Source organism: Urocitellus parryii, chromosome 10 (genome assembly GCF_045843805.1).
Source record: "Urocitellus parryii isolate mUroPar1 chromosome 10, mUroPar1.hap1, whole genome shotgun sequence".
In the NCBI taxonomy this organism is placed as follows: Eukaryota; Metazoa; Chordata; class Mammalia; order Rodentia; family Sciuridae; genus Urocitellus; species Urocitellus parryii.
In genome coordinates this window covers 69,734,122-69,746,459 of record NC_135540.1, presented here as the reverse complement: position 1 = coordinate 69,746,459, position 12,338 = coordinate 69,734,122, and the positions used below count along the sequence as shown (strand labels likewise).

Here is a 12,338-nt window from a genome sequence, read left to right as displayed (position 1 = left end):
CACCTACTCCGGCCTCTTGGGCCCCTGACACCTGGCCCCGAGAGCGAGCGCGTCCGGTGCCCGCGCAGGCGCCTGCGCAGGAGCGTTCCGGGCGCGCGGGCCGCGGGGTTATTAGAGGTGGAGCGCGGGGAGGGTGCGCTACAGGAGACGGCCGCCGTGACGGCGCGAGCGTGGTCACGTGGCCGCTGGTCACCGCCGCCACCCCCTCCCGCTCTGTTCTCTTTCAGGTCGGCCGGCCCGGCAGGTTCCGCGAGCTCCCGGCAGACTAAGGGAGAGAGAGAGAGAAAGAGACCGAGAGAAAGAGGAGGAGAGGAGGAGGATTCAGGGAATAGGAACTGGGGAACCCATCTGCGCCACAGGTAAAACAAAATAATGATGATGATGATAATCGTAAAAAAAAGCCCAAGCCCTCGGCTTTCTCCTGTGCAGCCCCTCACGTGCAGTCGCTCCCGCCCCGGCTTCTCAGGACTCGTCCTGCCTCCCCTCGCGCCGCCGCCTGCCGCGTCCCCCCCCCCCCCCCCCCGTCTGTGCGCCTCCCTCCCGCCCTCCCGTCCCCCCGTCCCCCCCCACCCCCACCCCCCCACCCCCCACCCCCCACCCCCCCCCCCCCACCCCCACCCCCACCCCCCACCCCCCACCCCCACCCCCCCACCCCCACCCCCCACCACCCCCCCCCCCCACACCCCCCACCCCCCCCACCCCCACCCACCCCCCCCACCCCCACCCCCCACACATGGCAAATTAATAGTTTTCTAGTTTCAAATTCTTATGTTCTGTAGTAAACCATGTTTGTAATATGTTTTCTAATAAGGATTTTTATTTGTTATTACTTTCTTGTGGATGATTGTAGCCATATTTGTAAGTATAATAGGCATGCATTTTACCTATGTGTTCTGTCAGGTTTAGAGTTAGTATTATACTAGTTTCATCAAAGAACAGGGAAACTTTCTTTTTGCTGTGCTCTGAAACAATTTAAAGAATATGAATTGAAATTATTAGCCTATTTGACTAAAGCAGTTTCTTAGCTTTTTCTTTAGTTATTGTAATTTTCATTCCTTGGATCAATTTCAGTAATTCAGATTTTCTAGCAAAATAATTCATGTCATCTAGATTTGTGGTAGAGTACTCACCCAGCATGTGTGAGGCACTGAGTTTAATCCTGAGCACCACATAAAAAATAAACAAAATATAGGTACTGTGTCCATTTACAACTAAAAAAGAAATTCTTAAAAAAAAATGTAGATCCAGATACTACTGAACTAAATTGTGAGTTTAATGTTTTCTGATTAGGTAGCTTGGAAAGATTTTGTAATCTTTTTTGGGGTTTATTTTCTCATTGTGAAATTGTCTCTTAGGGTTTTGAGTAAAATGGTTTATGTAAGTTTCTAGAATTTTAGGCTTACTTGTTATTAATGTCGGGCCCATCTTTCTTTATATCTCTTATTCTTCCAAAGTCTGTAATCTTAAATTGATTTTTTTGCTTTAGTTTGGAGATCACTGGGAAATATATATATATATATACACACACACATATATGTACATATACATACATATATATTTGTAGAGATCAATAATATATGTTCAGAGATTAAGAAATATTATAAAATAAAAACAAAGAATAGTGTTCTTTCCTCTAGATGTGTTTCATTTCCTGAAATTTGTCTGGGCAGTAAGTAAAATTTTATCAGTTTTGCTCTTCTAAAGGAATTTCAGATAATGAATACACAAAAGGGAAGAGTTGAGAAGTCCTATAATAAGTAGCTGTTAACATTTCTTTACAAATTGTGCATTTATTCCTTATGTTCAAGGTGATTCCTTTCAACTTTACTACTTTATAATCTTAAAATATGAAATATGTTTGGATAAACATAGATCTTTTTAACTGATTAGTTGGATTTGTCTTTAAAAAAAAAAAAAGACTGAGTTTTGTGTATTTGAATGATAAGTCACTGACAGGAGGTCTTTAACATTTTTTCCCCTCCAAACAGATGTCTTGGCCTGCAGTGACTCCAAATTCCATAATCCTTCCAATTTCCCCCTCTACTAAATAAGTTTCAAAAAAGTGACATTTTTATTATAAGTGATTGACTTAATTCAGGCAAATATTGCAATTGACTAGACTTCATCCCAATAAGGATTACTTCGGTATGAATAAAATGTTAGATTCTTTATTTTTACTCTTAAGAATTTAATGCATGATGTTCTCTCCCTCTGTGTCTGTATTCTGAATAATGTTTTTGTGTAATAAGCTTTCTTCAGTTGAAACTTTTTATGCTGTACTTTTTATTTTGAAGTGTTACATTTTTGATATATTCTTTTTAAAATGGCATATGAAACCAGTCAAGACTCATGTAGGAAATAGTGACCACAGTAGGTCCTTCAACATCTAGTAAAGTTAACCAGAACTAGTTCTGTAGATAATGGAATTGCTCAGGAGCCAAATGGAGAACTGTGATATAACCTAGAAAATAACTACAGAAGAAAGCCTCCAGTTTCTCAAACCGAGAGGGAAGATGAGAATAGGTGGTGTTTCTATTCTATAAAAACCAGACTGTGTGGGGAAACCAGAACTTAATGGTTGCATGACGGGAGCTGGGCCATCAGAGGGGAACTGGAGTTATAGAGGACATAGCTTCTGTCAGGGATGTTACAGGAAGTAGAGAGAAAGGGAGAAAATTTGACTTCTCGTCAAATTTTCAGTTACCCATCAGTGCTTCTCCACTGGTCAGATCCTTCTGGACAAATCTTTGCCAGATCCCAAGATTGCTTGGGAAATACATTTGTATATTATACAGAGCAGCAGGGTAATTCTGGGGAATGGATCCGAAATGAGTTTAGTTGACCAGCTCAACAACTACATTGCTAGTGTGTAATATTCATCAATATGCCCATGTGTCTTTGGAGCACTAGCTCCTAAAAAGATTTTGGGAGCAGGGACAACTAAAAGTTTTAAGCAATGTAATACCTTAAAAAGTATTAAGATTAGCATTTCAGTTAGAGATAGGCACATGTTTTGTAGGAACTCAAGGGAGCTGCAGTTGGCCCAGTTTTTGTCATTTGTGGAACACTTTTAGCACGTCAGAAAAGTTGAGCCAAGTTTTGAGAGATTGATCAGACCTGGTAAAGAAGGGACATTGCTGGGAGAAGGTATGAACAAGGACACAAAGCCTCAAAGAGTTTAAAGCATATGTATAAAACTTGGATTGAATAGTTGTTGCTGGAGCATTGAGTTTGAGGCATCCAAGACCATAAAACAATTTTGGAAAGCCAGGCAGAGACCAGGTTAGTTTTATTCTTAAGTCCACAGGAAACTACTTGAAAAGGTAGGAATGTGTTGATTTGTTCTAGTTGAACGTAGCCATGGTATGGAAGATAAGTTGAGGAGTATGCTGTACTGCAGGTGAGAACTATGAAGAGTTTATTCTAGTAGTTTAGGTAGTAGAGATGTGATGGACATGAACACTCAAAGTTTTCTTCATTTTATGTCTTTAGTTATTCTTTTTTATTGAAGTGTTTCCCAGTGCCATGCTCCTCAGCTGGTGTCCCACTTTGATATGCCCTTTTATGTTAACTTGAACATTCAGTGTATTTAAATAATACAAATAAAAAGTGGGAGAGTGCTATTTTGTTTTCAGATTGCACTTCCCTCCTTGGATATTTTGATACTCTTTGAAAAATCCTTCCTTATGGGACTAGAAATGGGAGTGAGTCATAGACCTGCTCTCTGGAATCAATAATAGGAATTGCTAATCATGATCTAGTGATTATCTAGAGTGTTGGAAGGGTTCTTTGCTCTCCTGAATCCTGGTAACTATTATGTCATTGAAGTATGATGAGATGTAGTAATTTTATAGGAACTTGAAAAAAAATTTCCTGTATTCCCTCATGTAGCTTTTGATATTGAAGAGTGACAGATTTGCAGTGTGACATTTAAGTTTAGTAAATATCTTTTAAAATACCCAAATCCTGCATTTGAATAAGATCCACTTTACAAATTGATTTTAATGTATATTCACTAACTTATTCTGATAATACATGTGAGATAAGTGTTATAGTGTTATTTTCTTTTTTTTAAACACATTCAAGTCCAGGTTGTCTTACTGAAACTCCATAGTGAGATTTCTACAGTATTATAGATAAGTAAGACAGAATTTTTTTCCTCAAGAGTCTGTGATCTAATAGAGATTGACAGTATTGAGTCATAATACAAAGAAGCCTAAGAAGTTAAATAAGAAATATAAATGCTGTACTGAGGGAATTTAGAGGAATAAATTTATTATATGCTGTTTTCTTTTCCACATAACACCTTAAAAATTGGCAAATATCTTCAAATTTATTGGCATCTTATATTTGAGGAAAATTAGTTTGAAAAATAACAAGAGCCTATAGGTCCTGGAGGGTGAATGACGAATTTTGTTAAGTGGGTAAAGTCTTAAGAAAAACTGTCCAGGTGTGAAAGACATGACATTCTAAAAGAATTGAGAGATTGACTTATAGGGCTCAAGGATAACTTAAGAGTTGACATTAGGTATGTGAGTTGAATCCATTTCATGGGAGACTTTGAAGATCAGGCTGTAGAGAGGTGGAATTTTATTCTGTAGTGAAGGGGAAGCTAGTTAATTGATTTGAAATTTTATTTATAATGTAGTCATTTACACCTATAAAAAATTCTTCTGCCTGGATGCCTTTCAGTAGATGAATGCTTAAAAAAGAAATGTGGCATATATGCACAATGGAATTTTACTCAGCAGTAAAGGAGAATAAAATCATGGTATTTGCAGGTAAATGGATTGCATTGGAGAAGATAATCCTAAATGAAGTTAGCGAATTCCCAAACAAATGCCCAATGTTTTCTCTGATACAAGGAGGCTGATTCTTAGTGGGGTAGGGAGGGAGCTGGGAGGAAGAGGAACTCCAGCTAGGGCAGGGGGGTGGGAGGGAAAGGGAGGGGCAGGGGATTAGCAAGGATGATGGAATGTGCTAGACATCATTATCCAAAGTTCATGTATGAAGACACGAATTGGTGTCAACCCACTTTATATGCAACCAGAGATATGAAAAATTGTGCTATATATGTGTAATAAGAATTGTTATGCATTCCGCTGTCATTTATTTTAAAAAACCAATAAAATTCTTCTGAACAATGCTTTTACTGCATCTGATAAGTTTTGTTGTTTTCTATTTTTTTGACTCATTGGTTATCTAAGACTAGTATTTAATTTTTACCTGTTTGTGCTTTATTTCTTTTTAGTTATAAGAAATGCCTATGATTTTGGACTTTTAAAAAAAAATATTGAGACTTGTTTTGTGGTTAAATAGTCTTTTCTAGAATAGTCTTTCTGGAAAATGTTCTGTGTGCACCTGCGACAAATGTATATTTTTCTGTAACATGGCGTGTTCTATATATGTTAGATCTAGTTTGTATTGTTTTTCAAGTCTTTTTTTCTTACTGTTTTTTCATGATATTCAGTCTATTATTCTAAGGGGGCATGTTAATGTATTATGAAGTAACTACAGATACTTTGAGACAGGGTTTCACTGTGTTGCCTAGTCTTGTCCCCAATTTGTGGGGCAAAAGTGTTCCTCCCATCTTAGCCTCCCAAGTACTTGGCACTATAGTTGTATGCCTCCATACTTGGCTTCGCTATTGATACTTGAAATCATACTTGCTCCATTTTGTTATTTGTTTTCTCTGAGTTATGCCTTTTTTGTTCCTTGTTTTTTCCCATTACTATTTTCATACTTAATTTTTGTAGTGAATCATTTTTATTCCCTTTCATTTCCTTTTGTGTAAGTTTTAATATATGCAAAATATTTTCTTTGTGGTTACCATAAAGATGACTATTAATATCCTAAATTTACAACAGCCAATTTCAAATTGATGCCATCCTAACTGTAGAGGTAGATAAATCTTTGTACTTGTGTATCTCCATCCTCCCCCTCTTTATTTTGTTCTTATTACAAAATACATCTTTATGTATTATGTCCAGTAACAGATTTATCACTATTTTTATGTATTTGTTTTTTTTTTTTTTTTTAAATATTTATTCTTTAGTTCTCGGCGGACACAACATCTTTGTTGGTATGTGGTGCTGAGGATCGAACCCAGGCCGCATGCATGCCAGGCGAGCGTGCTACCGCTTGAGCCACATCCCCAGCCCATGTATTTGTTTTTAAAATCTATAGGAATAGAACAAGAAGGTTACAAACCAATATACAATAATAGTGGTCTTTATGTTTGCCCATATATTGACCTTCACTGGAATATTTATTTCTTTATAAGGCCTAGAGTTGCTTTCCAATGCCTTTTCCCTTAGACTTATGGTCTCCCTTTAGTTCTACTTATAGGATAAATCTAATGCTAATGACTCTAAGGTTTTGTTTATCTGAAAAGGTCTTTCTTTGTCCCTAATTTTTTTGGAAGACAGTTTTGCCAGATATAGAGAATTTTTTTTAAGTATTTTTTTTTTATTGATAGCTATATTAGGAGTATCCAGAGAAACAGACTCAGAAAAACATGGCTGGAGAACATGCACATACACACATATGCACATACATACACACAGCACACCCACACCCACGCATGCACGAGCACACACATTTTTCTTTGGTGCTAGGTCCTATGCATGCTACAGAGATGCTGTACCACATAGCTGCACCCTCAGATGTGGAGTCTTATAAATAATTGGTTCACAAGATTATGGAAGCTGGGAAGTACCAAGATCTGCAGTTTTGTAGCTCCAGAATGAAGGCCTGAAAATCAGGAGAAACAATAGCTTAAGTTCTAGTATGAAAACTGGAAGACACAAGAATATCCAACATTTCAGTTGAATCTGAAGGCAGGAAAAGACCAATGTCCTGATTTGGGGTAGTCAGAATGAGTTCTATCTTTCTCAATCCTTTTATTAGAGTCTTTGATTGAATGAAGCATTCCCACCATGCTTTACTTGGTCTGTCAATGCAAATGTAATCTAATCCTAAACATTCTGAGATAACACTTGAATACTATTTGACCAAGAGTTTGGACATCCCATGGCCCAACCAAGTGGACACATACAATTAGCCAAGTTTTTTTTCTTTATGTGCTTGATCATATCATGCTACTGCTTCCTGGTCCCCATGGTTTCTAATGAGAGGCTGGTGTTAATCTTATTGAGGATCCTTTGTACAAGATGAGTCACTTCTGTCTTGCTTTTCTAGGGCCTCTTTTTTTTTTTTTTTCCAAAGAGAGAGTGAGAGGAAAGAGAGAGAGAGAATTTTTAATATTTATTTTTTAGTTCTTGGCGGACACAACATCTTTGTTGGTATGTGGTGCTGAGGATCGAACCCTGGCCGCATGCATGCCAGGCCAGCGCTACTGCTTGAGCCACATCCCCAGCCCCCTAGGGCCTCTTTGTATTAACAGTTTGTTATCATGCATCTCTGTGGATCTCTGAATTTATCTTACCTGGAGCTCGTTGAGCTTCTTGAGTATGTCGATTTGTTTCTTTCATCAGCTTTGGGGCTGGCGCCTTTAAAAATATCAAAAAGTAGGTTTAGAGTTGCCTTTTTCTTCAGTATGTGCTTTGTTGTAAAACTTTGCTCTCTAGTTTTGGGAAAGTTGATTCTGATAGTTACTGTTACTTTGTTTCTGTGGGGAGGAGGAAGTTGGAGCTTTTAGCTTTACCATTTTGCTAACTTCCTGTTGTGTTTAGGATTTGCATTTCCTTGATGATTAATGATGCTGAACATCTTTTATATGCTTATTGGCCATTTGTATATTCTCTTGAATATTTTTCTATTCAAATCCTTTACCCTGTTTTTATTTGAATTTTCTTTCCATTTATTGAATTTTAAGTTTTTTTTTTTAATATGTAGGTAAAAGTGCCATATACATGATTTGGACACATTTTGTCCCATTCTTTGGGAGATTCTTTTTACTTTGTTAAAGTGAATTTTTAAGTTTTCCTTGGAAAAACAGAAAAATTAAGAAAATCTGATACCTAGTTTATCTTTCTTTTGCTGCATGTGCTTTTGGTATCATTTCTAAAAACTAAGAGGTCAAACAGGAAAAATGAACAAGGGAAGAAAACTTGAGATGTCAGAAAAGAAGAACCAGGAGAGGACTTCTCCAGATAAATCAAGAGGTTGAATGAAGTTGGATTAATTGCATGATAGTTCTGCAAAGAGAATTTGAATAAGAATAGCAATAGGAAAAGCATAAAAGATAGAATGTGAGAAATAGTCAGAAATGGCTTTTGGCATTGGAAATGGAGGGTGTTGTATGTAGCTTTAGATAAACTGAAAACTACTATCAGAATGACTAGTGAGTACTGTAGTGAGTTGCATAATTATGGTTAGGTTTCTCAGTTGCATTTCATTACACTTTTCACTATAATTTTCTGGTTGCTTTAGATGTCTGCTAACGTTAGGCTCTTGTTTGAGAAGTGATATCTCTGGCCAAGGGTGAGCCATTGCAGATTTGTCAGTGGGACCCTTATATTATTACCATTACATAGCTGTTAGGATCTTGGGTTGACCTCTGTGCTAAATTGGGCTAAGCTGTGTTTCAATAATTTAAAAAATGTTAGATGACAAAGATACAAGTTAGAGTTTACTAGGCTTTTCTTATGGAAAGATAGGTAAAAAACTGGGCCTGAGACAACCTATATAAGACAAGCCTATAGTTATGGAGAAGCAGAAGGGCCTGGGGTGTGGAAAGAAAAATGAATCCCATTACCAGTGAGGACCCTGAGAGATTAGAATAGCCTTAATTTTTGGCAGCATTTGTAATTCCTATTCATCAGTTCTGTGTGATACCTTTATTTCTTTTTAGTGTTTTTCATTTGGATAAGCAACTTTGTATGAGTTTCTGTTATTGGTACACAGAGAACCTCGTCTAAGACTGTGGCACACTGAAATAATGGTTTCACTGAGAGAAATGAAATGAGTGCAGAGCCAGTTTCCTGAGATATTTATATAATTTTAACTATGATACTGGGTAGTGACATTAAAAATGGTGATGATTATTTTCCAAGTAGATTTGTGTGCTTGCATGTGATATAAATTTAATTGGGCATGTGCTTTACATGGTGGTTGTTGGTATTGGCTTCTTATTTCTATTATGTGTCTTTGTAAATAACAAAATGACAACTTGGCATTATTTGTAAAATGGAACATGCCTATAACCTATCACACAATTTTCCTTCTGGTTATTGAGAGAGACTCTTGGACATGTGTACCAGGTGATGTGTTCAGGAATATTGTGTGGAAGTATTATTTGTAACAACAAAAACCTGAGAATACTTAAGTAACATCAGTAGGAGACAGGGTGAACAAATTGTGGCATTTTTATACATTGAAGTATGTTATAGGCCATTGTACACGAATGACCTCCAGTCATGTGTCCACATTTTCTTAGAAATACTCTAACATTTAGTGAAGAAATAGTATCACTTCACTGAAAAATACATCTAGTATGGTATTGTTTTAGATGGGCAACTTCAAGATAAATTAACAAGTATATTGTTAATATGTAAATATTGAGCAAAAAATTAAGATAAAGTAAGGTAGAGTTAAGAAAACATTCAGGATAGTGGTAATCTATGTGGATGAGGGGCAAAAGGTTAGATATGGGGAAGAATACTCCAGGATCTTGAAGATAGTGGTATTGTTCTGTCTCTTAGGTTCAGCGATGAGTTTTACCGTGTTTATCGTGTGTTTTATAACATCTTCTGTATCTTATTCTTCATGTTATCAAGAACTTCATAATATAAATTTAAAAAGGTTTATAAATATACTTGGTATAAAAGTGTCTTTTTAACATTAATGAAATTCTTGGGACAAAAACCTCAGCATTTCTAAAGCCGAGAGTCATTTATCTTTAAATTCAGATTTCTTTTCATCTCATCCCACATTCTGAGGTCCAGAACCTCACTGTTAATTTTGACTTCTTTATTCTCATATTAATTTAATAATGTTTAGTGCTAGAAATATTATAATAAAGTTTTTCATAACTATTGTTGTCTAACAGAATAAATGATTGAAGGCAATCTTTACCCTGTTTTCCTTTCCTACAATACTAAGCCATCCAACAAATTGATTTTTTTTTTTCTTTACCCAGTTTAATCTTTTTGTAGGGTCTGTATCAGGATTTCAGGACCTGCATGCCTTTTTTTTTGTTTCCAGACTGACATTCCTGGGCTGTATTCTTCCTTCTCTTTAGTTCTTTCTTATTGATGCTGTATTAATCTTTCTAGGACACTGCTTTTGATAAGTCTACACAACTCCTCAGAACGTCTAAGGATTCCTTATTATAGAATGTTGAGATACCTATTCTTTAGGTTAGGTACCAGGCTTCGATAGTTTGGTTTTAATCAAGGGCCCATACTTATTGCTTTTTCCTTGAGGAGAGAGATAGGTTAACTCTCCTACTAGCCACCTTGTCCAGGGCTTGGTACTGTGATGAGAGATGGGAAGGGGAAGTATGCCTGGATAGTCTTAATAATCATACTGTTGATGGTCTTCAGGCTTCCTCTAGCTTCAAATACATGTCTTTTTGTATTTGAATTGCTATTGGAATACTCCTATATTTTGTGGCAGTGTGTGTGTGTGTGTGTGTGTGTGTGTGTGTGTGTATTTTAATTTCAATCAAGTCTTGTTTTTTTATCTTCTGGGTATTCTTCTGAGTTTCTGGCCTGCCTTGGTTTTCTAGTCTGGTTATAGTTGGATTCATTATCAGTTAAGTCATCAATCGTTTCATGTGCCATAGCCTTAGACAAGTTCTTTAGGTGCCAATAACAGAAACTCATACAAGATTGCTTATACAAAGTGAGGATCTATATTTAATAAACAGAATAGGCATCTTATAGGAACAGGAATTAAAATTGAGTTTTTCAGAGGACTGGAAATTAGGAACTACAAATTTTGGGTCTAATTTCTATGGATTTGGTATGGAATGGGGAAGGCAGAATGTATGATTACTCCACCATTTTTATTCCATCTGAGTTCATTTATAGAGCCAGTTTGCTTACTTAATAGGTTCTTTGGATAGGGAGTTGGGAATAGGTATTTGCATTGTGAATGAATAGTTATATATGTCTAGTATATTTCTATATTTACAAACCAGCAATTAAAAGTATAATTTTCACCATAAGTGATGTCTGTCAAAATATTTCAAGTGAGTTATTTAAAAATATTTGGCCTTGAAAGTTTTATTAGGAAATATAAATCAAATATAATGATTTTGAAGTTTCCAGGCAAAATGAGTTTAAAAAGTTAGGAGTATTTCAGTATATTAATCACATGCATGCTAAGGTAAAGGGGCCTAGAAGAAAAGGGAGAATAATAATATAGATATTTTTCTTTGTTGAAGTTTAAGGTTTTTGTGTTTCTTAAAAAGTGGCATATGTTTACCACTTGTTCTTAACTAGTTCCAATGGCAGTCCTCCCTTTGGAAAATTAATGATTTGTTTTATTGGAAAAGCTTAAATCATCACACATTATCAAATTTTGGCAAGAGTGTTTGGAAATCAGAGATACTATATGCTGATGGGAATGTGAGTTGATAGAGCTATTTGGTCAGTATCCAGTAAAATGGAAAATATGCATATAACCCATCAATTTTATTTTTATATAAACTTCAAAGCAGTGGTTTTCAGCAGGGGTGATCTTATCACCAGAGGACATTTGGCAATTCCTGGAGATATTTTTGGTTGTCAGGCCTGGGGATTATAATTGGCATCTAATTGGTGGAGGCTAGGTATTTTGCTAAATGTCCTAAAATTTATAGGACAGACCGTAACAATAGAGAATGACACACCCCAAAATATCTGTAGTGCCAAAGTTGAGAAACAGTGCTTTAGATAAACTTTTGTATGGACAAAGACTTGTTTAAGAATATTTGTTAAAGTATTATAATAATGAAAAATAAGAAATAACCTAAATATTCATTAGTGGGAAAATGGATAACTAAAATGTATATGCATGTATGTTCCAGTACAATTGTTAAGAGGAAGAAAGTATATTGATATCAATACATTTGAAAATTAATGTTGAATTAAAAGCAAGTACTTTTAGTATGATACCATTTGTCAACTGAAAAATATACAAAACACAACTACTATTTAGAAATGTCTTCATAATCTATTTTCCATCTTCTAATTTACATATCAAAATCATGATAGTGGTTGCTAATAAGGAGGAGACAGTGATTTTGGGGATGGTACACAGCAGGCTTCAACTTTTTAAAAATATATGTAATGCAAATATGATTTCATATTTGTGTGAATTTAAATGTATAATTTGAACATTATGTTTTGGTGGGAATATGGATACTTATAATATTGCTATTTTTAAAA

The 12,338-nt window shown here is 36.1% G+C and overlaps 1 long non-coding RNA gene across 2 annotated transcripts in view; it reads left to right on the top strand.

Moving 5' to 3' along the window:
* The first annotated feature begins 221 nt into the window (after window positions 1-221).
* The window catches only part of LOC144257319 (uncharacterized), a 222,216-nt gene continuing 210,099 nt past the window's right edge, over window positions 222-12,338 (top strand). For both annotated transcript variants that reach the window (XR_013344424.1, XR_013344425.1), the window contains exon 1: window positions 222-359. This is a non-coding gene — a long non-coding RNA (uncharacterized LOC144257319). The remainder of the gene's footprint in view (window positions 360-12,338) is intronic.